Raw genomic sequence first — 20,259 nt, 5'->3', positions numbered from 1 at the left:
AATTGAGGGGCAGGAGCAGCCCTAAGCAAGAGCAGATAAAAACAGTGCGAAACAGAAAGTAAGCCTCAGAAGAAACAGCAGTGCTTGGAAACGTTGAAGAAAGGCTCAGACCCACATTGAAGCTATCCCCTGAACTCTGTGCCCTTTCCCAAACGGACAGAACTGCAATGGAAGGCTAAGCTTCCTCTGAGTGATGTTTTACAGGTCCGAAGAGATGGAATGCACAGGGGATTCTTTCAGCTTGCCATTTGAGAATGGAGAAGCATGGAAGAAACGGGGGTAGGGGGGTGGGGGTGGGTGGAATATTAGGTTGGTGCAAAAGTAATTGCGGTTTTCACAAGTATTTTTAACCTTTAAACCGCAATTACTTTTGCACCAACCTAATAGAAATTCAAATGGCATCTGATGAAATCACTTTTGTCTCTGCAGTTATTAACCCCAAGTTGGCTCATTCCTCTAAATCTTGGGCTCCCTCTCAAGTATACTATACATTACGTGCCAGCAATTATTGATCGCTCCTTTCACACAGCTAGTACATCTCCCCACCCCTGAAATGGAAAGAAGCAATAAATGCTGAATAAGATGTTTCTTCAGGAAAGCCCGATAGTGAACATATTCTAAAGATGAGACAGGAGTGATGAGCATCTTCCCGAAAAATAGAGACCTGCTGTAGAAGACGCCTCTGAAGCATCTGCTAGGGAATTGTTTTACTAAGGGAGCTCACCCCAGGCACATTCACTCAACAATAAAATGAGAATGGTCTTTGCAAGAATTTAGAAAGGTCTCTAAACTCTTTTCTACTCAGAATAGACGGCTGCAAAATGTTCCAAATAGCTCTTTAGAGCTTCATTTGAAGACCTTGATGTAAGTCCAAAGCAAATCTCTGCCTAAATGTTGAATTGGTAGAGTAATTAAGAATTACATGGTGTTCTTTGCAGAGAGGTGTTCACTTGATGAGGAGTTGGGGAAAGCTTTTGCATAACATTATTACAGCTTTTTGCAAAGACATCAGTAAATTCTGGCTTTTGTCCTTGATCAGGTTAACTACCTCTAGTAAACATAATTAGTAGTATATAAGATAAGGCCTGAAGCTTAAATCAACTAAGAATGGGGATGGAAGAATGCAAGGCTTGGCGGAGCCCAAGTCCTAGACTTCATTGCCAGAGGCAAAGTGATTGTGGTTCCTGATAGTCCACAGGCCAGATGGTAATCAGAATGAGCTGATCTACAGAGATCTTTGGTGTTGGTTAATTGTTTTTGGGATTCCTGGGGTTGAAAGAGATGGGCAGCCTGCTAAAACCCTACTTGACTTATAGTTTTTAAAGAGATAGGTCTGGTGAATAAGAGTTTGGCTTATATTATCCCTAAAGTGAGTCATAGCACCTCACCCGATTTCTAGACCTGGATGAATTCACAGTGCAGACCTTCTAAAGTGAAGATGAGGTCAATTACGCTAGACAGGGGCATTTATACCAATGTTACAATAACAAACTGAAACTTCTTCTTGTCTTTCCCCATAGATCTGAAACCACTTACTTGGTAAATGTGATTAAGAGAAAGGGAAACACTCAAAACATTCAGGGGCTTTTCAACACTGACCCTGGACTTATACTAATTTCTTGGGACCCAGAATCACATTAGTATTGAGACTTATGAGGGAGAGGTATTAAATGGAATTTTGACCCACTGGTAGGTCCTGTGGGATACAAAACTCTCTTCCCATAGATATTTACCCATCACCTAAGGACAGACATAGAATTAAACAAGGGCTATTATAATAGGAAGAGCCAAGTGTAAGCTCTTAGAGCACCCCCTCATTAGTAAAATATGTACAGAAACGCAATATTATTTCCTCATGACACCTATCATTGATACAGGTTAGTTAGCATGTCCCTCGGTAGACAGAGAGCTCCCTGGTGGAATAAAAAAAGACAGCCATATCCTAAAACTCCAGGTTTTGAAATCACTCCTTGCTCCAGGATAAACTGTAACAAGGCCTTGAGGTTAATCATAAAATTCCTTTTGGCCTGACAAATGGAACAGATCTGATAGATAAGAGTACGTTATTTTGCTAATTCCTTTAGGATGGGCAAACAGAACAAACCTAGTAGACAAATTTCATTAGAAGGCACTAGTTCCCATGTTCAAACAAGTTCCCTTCTTCAAACAGCTCCCCTTCCCCTAACAGGCAAGGGAAGGTATAAAAGTAAGAGCTTTTGCCTCAGTCACGGGGCACCCCCATTCAGGACCCCCTCCCACTCGGGAGCTCTGACCCTTTGCTTTCAATAAACTATCCTCTTTTTAAAACTCTGCCTCTCCTGGGTCCGTGTTTCCATTCTTTGGTCTCATGAGACACGATCCCGGTCTATACCCAGAAACTGCCGGCAGATCTAACATCATCTACATCATTTGGGGACTCACAGGAAAAATATTCCTCCATCATCATTACCTCGCAATATATATTGTACAATTGTTTGTTTGTATATGGTCTCTTTTCCTCCCTAGAATGTAATTTCCTTGACGGCAGATACTTTCCTGTTCTGTTCACTGCTCAATCCTCAGTGCCTAGAACAAACTATTCATGAACTATCATGGAAAGAAACAAACAAAAATAGACTTTAAAACAAAAAAAGACCTAGTAATGCCACTTCTGGGTATTTATCTGAACAAACCCAAAATGCTACTTCGAGGGGATGTGCTCATCCATATGTTCATTGCAGCATTATTTACATAAGCCCAGATATGAAGGCTAACTGGGTGTCCCTAAGAGGATGAATGGATAAAGAAGAGCTGGTGCATATATATCATGAAATATTACTCAGCTGTAAAAAAGAATGAAATCTTGCCATCTGCTACAACATGGATGGATCTAGAGGATATTGTGCTGAGAGTAGTGCAAGTCAGGCAGTGAAAGACAAATGTCATACGATTTCACTTATAAGTGGAATCTAAAGAACAAAATAAACAAACAAATGAAACAAACTCATAGATACAGAGAACATTTTGATGTTTGCCAGATGGGAGGGGGGTTGGCGTGGATGGAAAAGGGGAAAGGATTAAGAGGTTCAAATTGGTTGTTACACTCTAGTCATGGGGATGCAGGATATAGCATAAAGCATAAGGAATATAGTCAATAATATAGTAATTACTATGTGCAGTGTCAGATGGGTACTAGATCTATTGGGGTGATAGATGGGAGGAGGTTAGGGGAGGGTGAAAAAGATGAAGGGATTAAGAAATACAAAATAAAGTGGTAGTTATAAAATAGTCATGGGGTAAAGTATAGAGAATATAATCAATAATATGGTAATAACTATGTATAGTGCCAGGTAGATACTGTTGAACGTTTATGATGTACACCTGAAACTAATATAATATTGTATGTTAGCTAAATTTTAATAAAAATCTTTAAAAAAATAAATAAATAAATAAATAAAATAAAAGATACAGGTGTGGTAATTTCTAAAACATTCCTGTTTCAGTGGTCTTGGAGTATAAAAGTGGACTATCATAAACTTAATCAGCTGGTATTTCCAACTGCAACTTTAGTTTGAAATGCAGTGTTCTTACTGGAGCAAATCAATACCACTGACACCTGGAAAACAGCTACCCAGTTTCCCTGAAAATAAGACCTAGCCAGACCATTAACTCTAATGCATCTTTTGGAGCAAAAATTAATATAAGACCTGGTAATATTATATTATATTATATTATATTATATTATATTATATTATATTATATTATATTATAATATTATATTATATTATATTATATTATATTATATTATATTATATTATATTATATTATATTATATTATATTGAAGACCCAGTCTTGTATTATAGTAAAATAAGACCAGGTCTTATATTAAGGTTGCTTTTACTTGGCAAGGGCAACAGTATAACTTTATTGTCCTACTGCAGCTATATATCAACTTTTTACTACTGTACTATATTTGCTGCACCAAACATTGACTATCTCATTATCCCACAGGACATCTTCTAGTTTGCTCTGTTGATAACAGCATGCTTATAAGAGTGTGTATTAGTTAACTATTGTACCAAATCAAATTACCCAAAAATTAAGTGGCTTAAAATAAAAATAATTATTTATCATGGTTTTCGTGAATCAAAAAATTAAAACAGAAAAGAGTAGGGAAGGCTTACCTCTGTACCCGATGAGTGAGGCCTGGACTGGAATACTCTACAGCTGGCGCTCCTTCAATCACGTGTCTGGCAATTGATACTGGCTGTTAGCCAGCTGGGTTACAAGGATAAGCATGAAGACGGAGAGTGGGGGAAAGGGAGAGGAAGAGGGAGAGAGAGAGAAAGAGAGAAATTGCATCCTGTTAATGACTTAGTCATGGAAGTCATATAGTATCACTTCACTGTACTTCTTTGGTTGGAATAGTCACATGCTCCCACCAAGATTAAAGAGGAGGAAACATAGATCCTACCTCTTAGAGCAGTGACAGTCACATTATAAGATCATGTGGGAGGGGATAACTAACTGTCCATTGTGGGTATATCTGAAAAATTCGATCTGCCACAGATTCAGAAGTAGCAGGCACTCTAGACACATATGCATGCAAAAACATGGGAAGCGAGTCGCTTGAAAATGCAGTGGTCGACTAAGATCAAATGCAATTAATGAACTGAGTGGATCCTGGTTTGAAAATCAGTTATAAAACACTGTAGTCTTTATCCACAATTTCTTACTTGTTGTGTATAAAACAAAGCTTCTGTTCTTTCTTCTCCCCACTGCTCTGTATAGGTGTGTTTGTGCCCTAGATTACCTTCTCCTGGCAGACAAAGATTCCTCACCCCATCTCTACTGTTACCGTCTTAGTCTAACCTACCATCATCTCTTACCTAAATAATTGCAGTATCCTACTAATTGGTCTCCCCACTTACACTCTTAAGCTCCCTCCAATTCATTTTTCACATTGCAAGCAGAAGGATGTAATTGAAAGCCTGATTGTGTCAGTCTCCCAAAAGAAAATTCTCCATTGTCTCTCCATTACTGATGCCTGCCAATGTCCCAGCGTTTATTCAAATGCTCCCTCTAATTTTGTAAAGTTCTCTTCAAGTGACCATGCTAAAAGAGTAGCAAGCTCTAAATTTGAGCATCTCTCTAGAGAGTTTACTGCTCCCAGTGAAAAACAACATCAACAAAATTGATCTGACACACACTTAATGAAATACATATTAGTTATTTTTCAGTATGGCAATTAAGTATAATCAGTGTACAAGGGCATCAGAGATCAATCAGGGAAGCAGACTACTTTGAGTATTATGGAATAAAGGATTTATTATAGGAATAAACCTTTCAAAATCGTAAGGAAATTTGGGGGAGGAAAGCCCAAAATGGGTGGTTGGAGGATGAGAGAAAATCACTATCCTCCTGACGCATTGGCATAAGTGGACAAGTTACAGCCTGCCAGGGAATTTGAGAAACCAGGCACATCCACCTATTGGAGTGGGACTGTGGAGAGTTGGTGGAGAAATCTATGGCAAGCTATTACCCTTGCATCTGAGAGTGGGCTTGGGGTTGCTGTTAGTTAGCAGGGTCAGCAGCTGGGAAGAAGAGAGACTCACGAAGTGGGGAGAGCCAGGTTAAGCTAGAACACATCAGCACCTTTGCAGTACTCATTGCATCCAAACACAACTTTCAGAGGGTACTGCTGCTTCATTTCTGCCCTCTAAATCTTATCCAAATTTTTCTTTTGGAAAACTTTAACATGAAATCATACAGGGAAGGAGATTCTTGCAAAAGTGGTCTAGCTTAGCCAGCTTGATACAGTACAAAATCATCACAATCAATAAAGATTTAGATAAAGTACTAGTTTATATTTCTATAAACCATTTAACCAAATTACTAGGTTTGTCTTCTCCCTCTGTTGATTCATGGACTCTTTAAGCAGAGACATTTTTATTGTTTTCTCTGACTTTAGATATTCTTTCATCATCACCAATCTCTCAACACTATCTTAGTCAGCTCTAGCTGCTATAACAAAATACCATAGACTAGGTGGCTTGAACTACAAACAATTATTTCTCACAGTCTGGAGGCTGGGAAGTTCAAGATCAAGATGCCAGAGAGATTTGGTGTCTGGTGAGAGCTCTCTTCCTGGTTTGTAGATGGCTGCCTTCTTGCTGTATCCTTACACAAACGAGAGCGAGAGAGAGAACACTGGTCTCATTCTTCTTATAAGGACACTAATCCCATCACTGGGGGCTCTACTCTCATAACCTCATTGGTACCTAATTACCTCCTAAAGGCTTCAATTCCAAATACCATCACATTGGGGGTTAGAGTTTCAAGATACAAATTTTGGTGGTGCACAAACATTCAGTCCATAGTGTGGGTGCATACATACACAACATACACACACATCAGAAAGTACTAGATGCTTTTAAGGTGTCACTACAAGGTGCCTTAGGAGCAGAAACCTCTATATATGGAATGTGTGGGAGCTCAGCCAGCTGGAGCAGAAGGCCCGTAGGGGAATCTTCTATTTTTACTCTCTTTGTTTCTGTTGTGATGTTAGCCATGCCACTGATTCTGTAGTAGATTGGTGTCTTGGTTCCCGCTTCTAGATATCCCTCTGAAGTTCAGTGCTTGGTTATGGATGCTACATGTGCCACCATTTGCCTCATAGCTCTCCTACTCTCTTGTGTTACTGGCCTCAGGTTGTCTGAGGCTCACGTTTGGGCACCCATTTCTATTGCACTACTCAGCAGGATTCTCGGGCTCCCTCCTGTCCTGCTACCCCACCTTCCACCTCTGCACTGTTATGTGTAATATAACATAATCACATCCATAAAAATACAGAGTTTCCAAACAAACAGCTGTTCTTGTCCCTCATTTGTCTATAGTTTGCTTATTTACTTTGGTCCCACCATCTCTCTCTCTCTTTTACTCTGTATTAGTTATTACTGCTACGTAACAAATTATCCCAAAATACAACAACTGAAAATAACAAACGTCATCTCAGTTTCTGTGAGTTGAAAATTTGGGAGTATCCTAGCTGGGTGGTTGTGGCTCAGAGACTCTCATAATGTTGTGGTCAAGATCTTGGCCATGACTGCCGTCATCTGAAGGCTGGACTAGAAGATCGGACTCCACGACGACTTACTCACGTAGCCCAGTTGGCAAAAGGCCTCAGTTCCTTGCTGGCTGTTGTTAGGAGGCCTTGGTTTCTCACCATGTGCACCTCTCCATAAGACTACTTGAGTGTCCTCAGGACATGGCAGCTGACTTCCCCAAGTGAGTGATCCAAGAGAGAACAAGGTGGAAACTGCTGTGTCTTTTATGACCTAGCCTCAAAGTTATATATAGATGATCACTTTTTTTGGTGAGAAGAGAAGGATACACAGTGAGGAAAGAAAGTATGGGAAAATGGGCCCTGGGTCAGCTAGATTGGGGTTCAAGTCTTAGTTTTGACATTTTTACCTGGCTTGGGCAAATCATTTTATTCAAGCTAATAGATATTTTTCAAGTATTAATTGTGTGAGGCACTGTGCTACATGCTGGGGATAGAGTGCGGAAAAATATTCACTCTTACGATGCTTGTAGTCTAGCTAAGCAGACAGACATTACATTAGTCATTTCAATTGTGATGAGGGTTGTGTGCTCTCAGAGCACATCCCAGGTTGACTTAGTTTTGTCTAAGGAATCAGGGAAGACCTCCTTGCGGCAGTGACAGGTTCAGTTGAGATTTGGAGAATGATTAAGAAGTAGCCAGGTTAGAGGAACAGATGGTGCAAAGATCCTGAGGTACCAAGACCCTTGAACTTCCAAGGAGACAAAATGAAGCCAGAGGGCCAGGAATGTTGATAATGAAGGGGACAGTGAGGTGAGATGAGGCTGGAAAGCTGGGGAGGGACCATACTGCCCTGAATTTCAGAGGCCTCATTAAGGATGGGGCCCATATCTACAAGACCCCAACAACGATTGGGCCAATTACTGTTTTCCGGAGAGGTATGGCTTGATAAGATTTGTATTTTACAAAAACTGCTCAGGTTACACTACAGAGAATGGGTTAAAGAGGGACAAAGTGGATGTGGGGCCCACTTGGGGAAGCACTATAGGAGTTTCAGTGGGAAGGTGATAGTGGCCGTGGCAGGGAGACACTATTAGGGGGATCACGGATAGGACACGGTAATCGCTGTGGGCAGAGGACAGAGGAATCAGTGCACGCTGCCCGAGGGGCGGATATTTCAGTGTGACGGTGAGTGGTGGGGGTAGACTGTGCATTCTGCTTTAGATCATAAGGAGTTTTAGGGACCTGTGAGGTATCCAAGCAGAAGGGTTAAAAAGGCCTGGAGCTCAGAGAGTAGGCTGGGCGCTGAAGGTAGCCATGAGAGTCTAGGCATACACATTGCAATGAAAGTTCCTGAATAAATAAGATGGCCAAGGTTGGAGTGCAGTGAAAGTCCAGAGAACCCCAACATTTAAGGGGCAGGGAGAAGGGAAGCCAGCAAAGGTCTCTGAGGAGGAGCAAGGAGAGGAGGAAGAAAACCTGGAGAGTGTAGCATCACTGAGCCAAGAAATGGTGTTTCTAAAGGAAGCATTAAGTGGAATTACTGTTTTAATTAGGATAATTATAATCTTTATCTCATAGGAGTCTTGTGAGTATTAAATGAGATAACATACAAAAATATTTTAGTAATTCATACAGGCTTGTAAATGTTGGGTATTCTCTTTAGCAGAGGCATGAGAGTGTATGGGGTAAGGGTTGGGGAAGGGGAGAAAAAGGCCAGGATGTTCCTTTGAAGTAACTTCCCAGCACCTAATGCATCTAAAGTAAACTTACAATCAAGTATTGACATTCAGCCTTTGATACAGAGCAGTGTAATTCTGGAAACTAGGAAAAACTCCCTTCCTCTGAAGAAAAAAATCTCTACCTGCTTAATGTTGCTTAAAAATCCCTCCCAGGGAGACCTACAAAACTATTTCATCCTATGATAAAGGTTTTAAAATGCAAATACCTGTGGCAGCTACCACAGTAATGTGAAGGAGACAGTTAAGTATAATTATGTTATTAGATCCTTTTTTTTTTTTTAACTTCAGGAAGGCACCCAGACCACGAAGGAGCAAGGAGGGGAAGGAGAACTCGGTTATGAGCAGAAAACAGGAGAGGTGGGAGACACCCAAGGCAAATTTCACTGACTTCTCAGTTTCACAATTTTGCTTCAGGCAGGATCTGTTTATCTTCACATATTTCTGGGAAAAATACAACTTTTGTGCAAATGTATGTTATGTCCATTCAGGTCCCCACCTTAGCAGAAACTATGCCTCTCTCCTGTATGTTCCACAGGAATGTATTCTTCTCTGGCAGGTATGGATGAGCTTATGTCTAGAATCTAAATGCAATATATTCCCAACCCTTCCCGCTTTAGGATGCTGGTGTGAAGTGGACCAAGGGGTTACTGTGTCAAACCAGTGCAGGAATCACTAAATCTGGCCCTTTAGGAATTGGTGCACCTGGGAACTAATCCTGGGTAACTGACCTTCCCTTTACCTTCCCAGTAAGCTCTCAGGAATGTGTCAGGTTGTTAGGTTACTTGCACGTGGTGGGCAGGCAGGTCCTAAGCTAGTCTCCAGAACAGAAGAGAGTAATGAGCTCTGCTCCCCTCCCCTCCCATGAGAACGCAAAGCGAGTTTCTGAAGACTCTGATGGGCTCCTCAGACAATCTGGTGACTTTACATCCTGGGCAACATGGCTCTGAAGGCCAGGGAAGCCCCTCTGAAGGCTGGAAGGCTGCTTGCGGAGTCTCTGTCTGTGTCATCTGTAATCAGCAGTGTCATTTGTCAGGGCCTCTGAGGCTGTAGCTGTCAATCACTGTCATCTGCACAATCAGGCTTTCACTATATGCAACGACTCCTTTTCTGGGGACCATCTATGCCCTTGCAGTACATCAAATCCATGAAGCTATTTGTTACAACGAAGTTCTGAATAATTAATTGAAGGTGGCTCTTTAATTCAACTCAACTGCATTCACACTTACTAAGTACCCATCATTTGCAGAGAACAGTCCTTCACCTCAAGGGGACTTGTCACAGTTATGTAGGGAGATATCAGGCTGAACCAGCACCCCTCCCCCAATGCTACAGTTGTCCCCACACATAGCTCTCTTACCTGGTGCCCACCCCATCCCAGCTCCTGGATTTGAGGGAGATCTGCGGAAGAAGCTCCGGGGGGGTCTCAGGCTCATCCTGGCCGCTGGTCTGCTCCCTGCCTGAGCCCAGCTCTGGTGACCAGATGCTGCCACTGTCTCCTCGGTGCCTCACTACTGCCCTGCACTCTGCCTACCATCTGCAGGACAAGCCTCTGAATTTTCCTCATCAGGAGCAATGCCATCCATCACCTCTCCATACCACTCTGGCATGAACTGTTCCCAATACAAATAAAAAGGATAATTTCACCCATCAATTGGAAGAATTTTGGTCCAAAAGACACTTGAAACACAAGGTCAAAATTGGAATTACTTAGCCTTTCTCCAAGTTTCCTCACATGATTTACTGTACCATCCAGCCATCCAGACTAGAAACTGGTGTTAAAGCAAAAATAAACACTAAGACCCCCCAAACTGAGCACAGAGTGGAAGGCATTATTGCCGTTATCTTCATGTCAGCCATATATGTGAATAAATGGACTGTGTGTTTTCATCTGAGATCTCCCCCAAATCAATGATCTCATGTACAGAACTCAGCCCATCAATGATCCTGGATGGTGACGGTGGGAATATTTTGTTATAGAGTGAATAAAGATTTTTTCTTTCCTCTTTAGCCCTATTTCAGCTTCTTCTCTTTATCAAACACTTTGGGCATTCGATTCTTGGAGCTTATGAGTTCCTGTATATTTATCTTCTAGGAAAACTCACAGAATATATGTATTTGCAAATAGAAAATAATTTGCTGTTTGTTTTTTACTTTTTTTTCACTTTTATGGCACGTGAATAAATTGAATGTTCTGACAAACTCAGTATCTCTTGCTTTGCCAACTGTTTTGCCCAATATTTGTCTTCAGCAATTTCACTGCAGTTATTTTTTTCCTCACAAAAAAATACATGTCTTCACAGTTAAAAGGCACAAATTGTTGCTCCCACTTTCAAAGGAGATGTGGTGTTTCCAGATTTAGAAAGAAACTTCCAGCTACTAAGCTCTGTCAGACCCAGCCTTGGCTTAACAAGGGATGTTTCTTTTTTTCTTAGGCAAATAAAAAAAAAATACAAAGACTTCAAATTATTTAAGTATCTTTCAGTTTAGTTTAGAGGCCAAGAGAGACAAGGAAGTTACATGAAAATCAAGAGGAATGAGCTAGGGTTCAGCACCTGGGCGCCACTACCAAATGCTGGGCCTGCCTTTGCACAGACTGGGTAAGCCTGAGCCTGTTTCCTTGTGCATGTAATGGAAAGGTTACACTATATGGTCTTTGGGTCTGCTCTAGTTCTAAATTTCTCTGATTTAGTGTATTTTTCTCTATTGTTACCCAAGTTTTTGTATGTGAATACACTCTCCAAGGGAGGGAGACTGTGTTTTATTGTAATGAAGTGGCTAGGGACAATGGGAATGTATTGTTAGCAATTTTTGACTCTGTTGAGGCCATGAAGGATGGATGACAAGTGGTTAATACTGGGACAGGAAATGAAGCAGGCTTGGGCCCGGGAGGGAGGGACTTCCTCTGCTCTCTGGGAGCCTGACCTGACTACTCATGGAAGTGGTCTCGTTTGGGGTATCTCTTGTGGCTACTTTGGAGCCTCTGCTGACCGGGTTGCCCAGGTTCCATGGCATTCCTTAGCAGGGGAGGATTTGGGGTACATAGATATTTCCCTAAAGATCTTTAACGCTGGTGTCTGAAGCATCTGAAGTTGATGAGGCAGGAAAGAGTGTTCTCATCCTCCTTGCACTCTCAGAAACCACCGCCAAATTGGCAGTGAACCTCAAATTCAGTGGAGATTCCTCATGGAACAGGGCCAACACCAGGATGCCGGCATTGGTGGCAAGTTGGCCACAGTAACCTCAACTTTTTCTGGCATGGACCTTAGCCATTGAAGCACTTCTTTTGGCTAAAGAATTTGATGGACTCCCTGCAGCTCTACAGTGAAGCCATGGTTGCATCAACGATGGTGGAGGATGGTTTCTTCTGGCAGATGGAATGGATTTTCTTTGAAGTGATCTGAGTAAGCACCCGTGGGCTTCTTGAATATATCACAGGCAGGAAACCTCAGGAGTAGAGAACGGATTTCCTGCACTTGGAACGGGAGTGCAGAATTTTATTGATTGGATTATGAAAGGAGATATCATCTGATTTTGAACTGCAAATGAAGTAGGACATTTCAATTATACCATATTTTTCATTTTTTCCCACAGATAACAATTATTCAATAAATGCTTATGCACTGAGTGAATGAATAAAACTGATGTTAGATAGAAACTGAGGATAAAGGAGTTCTGTTGGCCTCTAGCTATTTGTCTTGATTCATCCTCTAAGGTGGGATTGGTGTCAAACAATGGGCAGTTTCCAAAGGGTGGGTGAGAACTGGCCTATTTCTTCACTTGGGAGTTTTGATTTTATTCCTTCATTTTTGAGCAGACGCCAATCAACTTAAAACCTTTCCTTCCTTTTCTTTCCATTTTCTCTCCTTTCTATATTCTTTCTTTTTCTTCCTACAGTCTTTTAGTCGTCTACATTTAAAACAATGGGGGTAGTTAAGAGGACAGGAGGTTAGGGTTGAAGGAAATAAATCAATTTCTAGACTGGGCCTGGGAGTTGTCCTTTGTGTGTCCCCCTATACACACCTTGAGTGCTGAAATGGTGAGCAGGCAACAAATCCTAAGACACTCGAAATCCAGTCTATCAAGGCATTCAGGGGGCTGTCATTTCAAGTCTTTGGGTGGCATAAGCACGATACAAAGAGAGTTCCAAGTGCAGACTCTTCCTTCAGGTTATCTATTCCTATATAACAAACTATTGTGAAATTTAATGGCTTGGAACAACAACAACCATTTTATAATATTTCACTATTTTATTGGTTGGAATGCAGCAGTTCTCAGATGATTACTCTGCTCCACCTTGGGTTGCCTGGGATTGCTCCAGGATTCAGCTGCAGCTGGTCTGGTTTGGAAGGTCCAAGGGGTTTGCCTCAAAACGCCTAACACTTTAGTGAGAATGGTGCTGGCTGAAAGGTTGGCTCAGCTGCCCTCTCTGCACATAATCTCATGACCTTTCCACGTGGTCTCTCCAGCTGGGCAACCAAGCTTTTTATGTAGCTCCTCAGGGCTCCAAAAGAGCAAGGAGGAAGCTGGCTGTTCTCTTAAAGACTAATCTGAGAACTAGCTTCTCTTTCACTGTACTCTGATGGTTAATATTATTATCAACTTGACTGGGCCACGGGGTGCCCAGATATTTGGTTAAATGTTTCTGGGTGTGTCTATAAGAGTGTTTCTGGATGAAATTAGCATTTGAATTGCTAGACTGAGTAAAGCCCTCAGACTGGAATTTACACCATCAGTGCTCCTGGTCCTCAGGTCTTCAGATTCAGAATGAAATTTACACCACTGGTTTTCCTGGATCTCCAAGTTACAGATATTGAGACTTCTTGGCTTCTATAATCATGTGAGCCAATTTTTTATAACTATTCTCTTTCTCTCTATATATTTCCTATTGGTTTTATTTCTCTGAGACTCTTGAGTAATATAACTGTGCCAGGTCAGAATCAAGGGGAGGACAAATGGAACCCCACCTCTCTATGGGAAGAGTGTCAAAGAATTTGTAGTCATCTTTAACCCACCACAGGGCTTATAGGTTGCATGCTAATGCACACAGAACAGGGATTGCCCTCTGCTGGGAATCAGAAGAATGAGGGTCTATAAATCTATGTGCTGAGGGATCCCTGGCATGGAAACACCTGGGTCCACTGAATCAAGACTGTGACTACCTTGATGGAATGGAGCAGAGGCTTGTGGGCAGGTATGTACTACACTAACGTCTGCAGAAGATTTGGCTTTAATAGCTGAAGTTAAGCAGAATTTTAAGTGTAATCCCTAGTATAAAGCTGTTAAATGATTTTAATTTTGATTTCTGAAATGTGTTTTCTCATGTTGGCAGTAACAGAGAGGAACATTGGATCCGTAGCCTGAATTATGCTTCAGTGTGACCTCAACTCCTTCATTTCGCTTTATACTGCTAAATTCAACCCTACTTTTTGATAAAACTAACGGACATAAGAACTCCCAATTATAGAGCCTGACACTCTATACCTTATCTCTAATCCCCCTAGTAACTGTGCATGTTCCATGGCCAGCCCCATTTTGCAGATGAGGAAACCTAGCTAAGAAAAGTTACAGAATCAGTGTGGAAGTTCCTCAGAAAATTAAGTATAGAATTACCGTATGATCCAGCAATCCCTTTCCTGGGTATCTGACCAAAAACTCTGAAAACATTTATCCAAAAAGACATGTGTGCTCCAATGTTCATTGCAGCTTTATTTATCGTAGCCAAGACGTGGAAACAACGAAAATGTCTTTTGATAGATGAATGGATAAAGAAGTTGTGGTGTATATACACAATGGAATACTATTCAGCGTTAAGAAAAGATGAAATAGGACTATTTGTGACAACATGGATGGATCTTGAGATTGTAATGCTAAGTGAAATAAGTCAGACAGAAAAAGTAGAGAACCATATGATTTCACTGATATGTGGGATATAAAACTGAAAGCAACAAAGGAACAAGATAAACAAATGAAGGAACAAAAACTCATAGACGTAGACAATAGTATAGGGGTTACCAGAGGGTAAGAGGGAGGTTGGCTCTAGAAGAGGATAAACGGGGTCTAATATATGGTGATGAAAAGAGAACTGAATCTGGTGGTGAACACCCAGCAATATAGATAATGTAATACAGAATTGCACACCCGAAATCTATGTAACTTTACTAACAACTGTCACCCCAATAAACTTGAATTAAAAAAAAAAAAAAAAAAAAACAAGAAAGAAAGGTGACAGAATCAGTTCAAGGCTATGCCGAAAGTGGCACACTTGCTGTCTGAACCAAGGTCGGCTTGGTTCCAAAGCCTCTTTCCACTGTGCCACGTGATCTTTGGGAAAATCAGAGAACCTTAGAAAATATCCATTGTGTACTGCTTGAGAAAGCACAGAGCCAACGAGGCTGGACTGAGCAGTCAGCAAGAAGTCCGCAGCTCAGTTCTGTGCTGAGCAGCCACCCTCACTGGGGCGACTGCTGGGCCACTAATGTGTTTTCATTCCAGCCACACCCCTCTGAGTAATCTTGATATACACAAAAGCATAAAGATGCAGGGTGATTTGTCCTTTTCCAGAAATGTTTTCTTTTTATCAAATATCTCTCTGCTAAATTCCTTTGAACAGAGAGCCCTACTAGAGTATTTAAGGATGATTTAATATGTAAAGAACTCTGAAAAAGAATCACCTTGATATTATTCTTTCTTCATAACACCTTACTGGGTTAGTCTGGGTCCTTGGAAAGGCTGGTGTGAAAGAAACTGGAGAGGTTGCTGGTAAGGCTGGGAGAGTCATCAGGCTCGAATGTAATCTGGCCCTGAGTGAACAGCAGTGCAGGGAGGGTAGGTAGAAGCATCCTAGACAGCTGTGTAGTTTCAGGAAGGTTTGGCATGGCTACTGGGGAGTCCTCGAAAGTGGTCATCCAAAGAGTCTGTATCTTCAAGAAAGGGGTATTTCTCAGAATCCCTGTCCTGCTTGGTTATGGGCTGGGAGCAGTCTGTGGATTTCAAAGTGTGGCAGTTGTACCCTTGGTCAACTGAGTTCCCCACAGCTGGAGGCCTGGAAGCATATTCTCATGGCTGCCACACTAACAGTGTTCTGAGCATACAGAAGCACTTAATGAATGTGTGTGGGAACATGGTATCCAAAGCATTCTTCTAATACTCTGTGCATTTCCAACTTCTGAGTTTTTGCTCAAATGTTCTTCTGCTATGCTTGCTTTTCTCTTCTGTATCTACAGTTGGGAGAAGCTCAGATCTCACCTCCAAGAAGACTTCTCCAATCCCCATTACCAGAATTAATTTTATGAATTCTTTTTCTAGACACCCCTGGCACTATCTATACTTTACTATTGGATCTAATATAGACTAATGCACACTAGAATTACTCATTTGCTTATATGAGGTCCTGGGGACCTAGGGACTTATTCACTTTTTGTGTCCTCCCCCTCCCCAGCAATCTAGCACAGAGATTTGCACATAGAAGGTGTTTAACAACTGGTTGTTGAATTTGTTGAGAGTTTTACAATCAGATATACCAGAATATATCTTTAGGAAGAAGTGGCAGTAGAGTTCTGCCCAGAATCTCTTACAAGAACCTCAAGTAGTGTGTCCCCAACTGAACCCCTCATCTGCTCCCCAAACCTACTTCATGTCTGCTCTATCAGTGCACCACCCGCGCTCCAGTTCCTAAGCCAGACAACCTCAGCTTCCTCCTGGGCTGCTGCCCTGGGTCACACCCAGTTTACGGGTGCTGCTTCAGTAGAGTCTCCCTGATCTTCTCTCCATTCCTGAAGCTTCCATCCTCTCTCCCCTGGACCATTGTACTGGCTTCCTTGTGGTCTCTTCTGATATAGGCCCTCTGACCTCTCAGCCTCTCCATTGGTCTCACGTCAGGGCTGGGACTAGGGTGCAATGAGGGAGGTGCCCAAGGCACAAATTAAAGAGACACTACTCTTAGGATCAAGCAAGTGCTGAAAGTAAAGCCCTCCTTTCACTTTGCTTCCTAGGAGCCTCACTCACCTCACTCTAGTCCTGGGCCTGCCCAGAGTCTAACGGGGATAACGACTTTCCTTTACTGAAAGTCCTTCTAGCAATCTTCATTGCAGTGGGTCCCAACTGTGGCTGTGCGTTGCCTGCAGACCTTGGTGAAAACACAGACTCTCCAACCCCACCCCAGACTGGATCAGACTGGGCTCAGGTTTCTCCTGGGCTGCTTAGCCAGGTTTGGGAACCGCTGGCTCATAGGTCCAAGTTCAGACCCTGAAATATGATAACATTCATAGTTCTTCCCAACCTGGCACCTGTTCGTGTCTGGCTTCATTTTCAGCCAGTTTCCTGTTGGCAGGGACCCCATAGGCCAATCACACCAAACTACTCACTGGACTTGCATTTTTGTGTCTCTGTGCCTTTGCCTGGGTTGCTCCCTCTTGCCCTTGCAAAATTCTAGGCAAAATTCTACTCATTCTTCAGGGTCCCCTTCAAATGCCATCTCATCTCTGAAACCTTTTGGGATCTTTTTACCCGCCATTTAATATAATTTTTTCTCCATTTCTGCTCTCGTGCATTTTATTCATAACATAGGCGGCACCTCTCACACTGTATCACATCGGTTCTATGAGGGTCCCCCTCCCTGCTCAGGTCCTGGGGGTCAGGAACTGCTTATTTACTTGGGTCTCAGCATCTCACACTTCCTTTGCCTGGAGCACAGTGAGCAGCTATTCATTGTTTGTTGAATTGAATGGGAACAAGTACAGATTAAATTTAACTTTTCACAGCACTTAACATGTTGCCTTAAACATGTCTTTATCTTTAAAATATGTGTTGAATGAATAAATGAAAAAAGGAATGAATATGGACCAGAATTTATCATCCTTTAGCCACTTCCAGGGAACCTGTGAGTGGGTTTTGATGTCACATGGGAGAGCTCCAATGTCAGTGTGCATAAATAAGAATCCTCTGGGATGTTATTAAGTATGCAGACTCCTGGCCACACTCCCAGAGATGCTGATTCCGTAGGTCTGGGTGGGGCCTAGGAATTTACACTTGTTGTGAGAATCTTGGGTAATTCTGAGACAGGTGGTCCACACACCACATTTTGAGAAAAACTACATGAGACATTCGGTGTTCGGCAGGTGGTGTGCACTCCGTGGAGGGATTCTCAGACCAGCTATCTTAAAGCTCAACACTTACTGTTAAAGATAGTGCAGAGTTGTGTCAGGAGAACATGCTACAGCAGCAGGTCTGATGTGACATCTGATGGGCCTTCAGACTGGGGCAAGGCCATTCTTGGGACAGTCCTTGGATCCTGCAAAAGCATAAAGAACGGCAGGTCCTGCAAGCTTCGCTTTGGTTACAGAGACCCTGGTTTCTGGCTCGTGGTTGCTCTCTTGCTCTGACGCATGGCTCTGTTTGGAAGCCCTGATTCCTGATACTGGCTGGGTCTGGGTGACTCCCTGGCTCGCTCTTATTCTCTAGGCTCAGCTTTTACGGTGGTTCCATAGGGCTATTGCCTTCATCACCATCATCACTACTTCCTCTAGCCTCACCTCCAAAGGATGAATAGGGTGGGTCCTACAGAAGGAGGCTGGGAAGACGAGCCTACAGCTCTAAGTCCTGGTCTGAACTATGTTGTTAATCACCCACCTGACTTACTGCAGGCCTCATAACCAAAGTCAGTAGGCATTTACTGAACACCTACAAGGTGCAAAGCTTATTGGCAGAACCTCTAGGGCCTCAGATTCCTCAGCTGGGTAGTTCTAACTGCTCCAAATTGAATGCAAAGTCAGCCAAATAAAGCCTATTTCATTTTAACCTTCCCTTGAGGACCAGGGACAGAAATGTCTTTTCAGAACAAAAAAAGTAACTAGAATGTCATTGTTGGAAATGGGAAGCCCATTTACCCTCTGAAAGATCCCTTGAGAAAGTTAATGATTAGTCCTCATCCTCCCTTCTGTCCCCGACATTCTCCTAGGCTCTATATGGAGATGGGAGAAGCAGCTGATGGCCAGAGAGAAGCATTTCTGGATATATGGAGTCCACGAACACAGCTTTCTGTATTCTGGGAAAATCTCAGCTAAGAAAGCAGCATCTGACAACTGAGAAGGGGTCAGCATTTGTGGAGGCCAAAGGAGAGAAGGCCTCCACACCCCCACAACTCACCAACACCTGTCTAGGCCATCTGAGTGAGCACACTCACTTAATTCAAGGGGCAAGAAGAGAAGTTGGTACAAATATGAATAAGCCTTTAAGTAAGGACCAGAGGTGAGCTGGTATCTGAAAGATGTGTGAATCACGCCAGGTCTCCTTAGCTTGGCACTCGGTACCCCCCCTCCAGCTACCCCATCTCACCTGTCCTAGTACCTGTACCGCTTCCATGAGCAGGCATGAGCACCACACCGCTGGTTTGATCCTTTGCTGACAGTTCTTACTGAAATGCCCTTGGTCTTGCTAAACCTTTTCTCTTTTCTCAGCTTCATTTCAGTCCCTCTCCTCCAGGAAGTCCTCATTGTTCCACCAGTTGCTCCAGTCTGATGGCCCTGCTTCCTAGCATTTTCACCCCTACAGAACCCTCTTGGTGTTTTCCTCAGGGGCCACAATGTTTGGCAGCATTTAGTCCAATGACCACATTTATTTTGTAGGTATTTATTTACTACATACTTAATTGTGATAAAGCAATCAATTGCGTATTTCCCCATTTTTATCACTCAGAGATGATCCAATCTTGGGGAGTCCATCTCCCCGGCCCTTGTAGTGCTCTTGGTGACAACACTGCCTCTCAACTCTTCTTACCCTTTCTCTTCACACTCAGTGTCAGGAAAGTGTTTCACTTATGTTCTGCACTATCATTTGACATCTTATTGAAAACAGTTGTTCCTAGTCTCTAATAAATGAGAATAAATGGATTATTTTCAAAGAAATTCTTATCAAAATTGACTCAGAAAGAGATTTTTAAAAATTCAAACCACGGAAGAAATTGACAATGCTGTGAAAAACCACCTAGGCCCAGATCACGTAACAAGTTAGTTATTTTAAACCTTTAAGGGAGAGATAGTTTTGATGCTATTTAACTCACCCAGGGAAAAAGGAAAAAGCCTCCTCCTTATTTCATGAAGCCAACATATCATTGGTGTCTAAACCTCATAGAACCAGACATGTGTACCATACACCATAAATAAGCATTGCCCCGACCACACACACACACACACACACACACACACACCCCACCCACATTATACACACCACACATGTCCCCATGGTACACACACACTGTACAAATGTAAACATATGAACCACATATACATACCATTCACCATTCACACCCCCCATGTATCACACTCTATACACATACAAACATACCTCATACACATACACTATTCACACATACACCACACCACACAGACTAACACTACCCACACCCATACATACCACACATATCTCACACACACATGCACACGCACATCACACACTAAGGTATTCTCACTTTTAAACAT

At 42.3% G+C, this 20,259-nt stretch overlaps 1 long non-coding RNA gene across 3 annotated transcripts in view; it reads right to left on the bottom strand.

Annotated features, from left to right (window-relative positions):
* LOC109456352 (uncharacterized) overlaps positions 1-20,259 on the bottom strand; it is a 222,189-nt gene that overhangs the window by 51,961 nt on the left and 149,969 nt on the right. For all 3 annotated transcript variants that reach the window (XR_016020457.1, XR_016020456.1, XR_016020458.1), the window contains exon 4: positions 4,165-4,258. This is a non-coding gene — a long non-coding RNA (uncharacterized LOC109456352). The remainder of the gene's footprint in view (positions 1-4,164; positions 4,259-20,259) is intronic.

Source organism: Rhinolophus sinicus, chromosome 2 (genome assembly GCF_057876585.1).
Source record: "Rhinolophus sinicus isolate RSI-liver-muscle chromosome 2, RSI-T2T, whole genome shotgun sequence".
Lineage (NCBI taxonomy): Eukaryota > Metazoa > Chordata > Mammalia > Chiroptera > Rhinolophidae > Rhinolophus > Rhinolophus sinicus.
The sequence above is the reverse complement of the archived record's forward strand: the minus strand, read 5'-3'. Positions and strand labels throughout refer to the sequence as shown.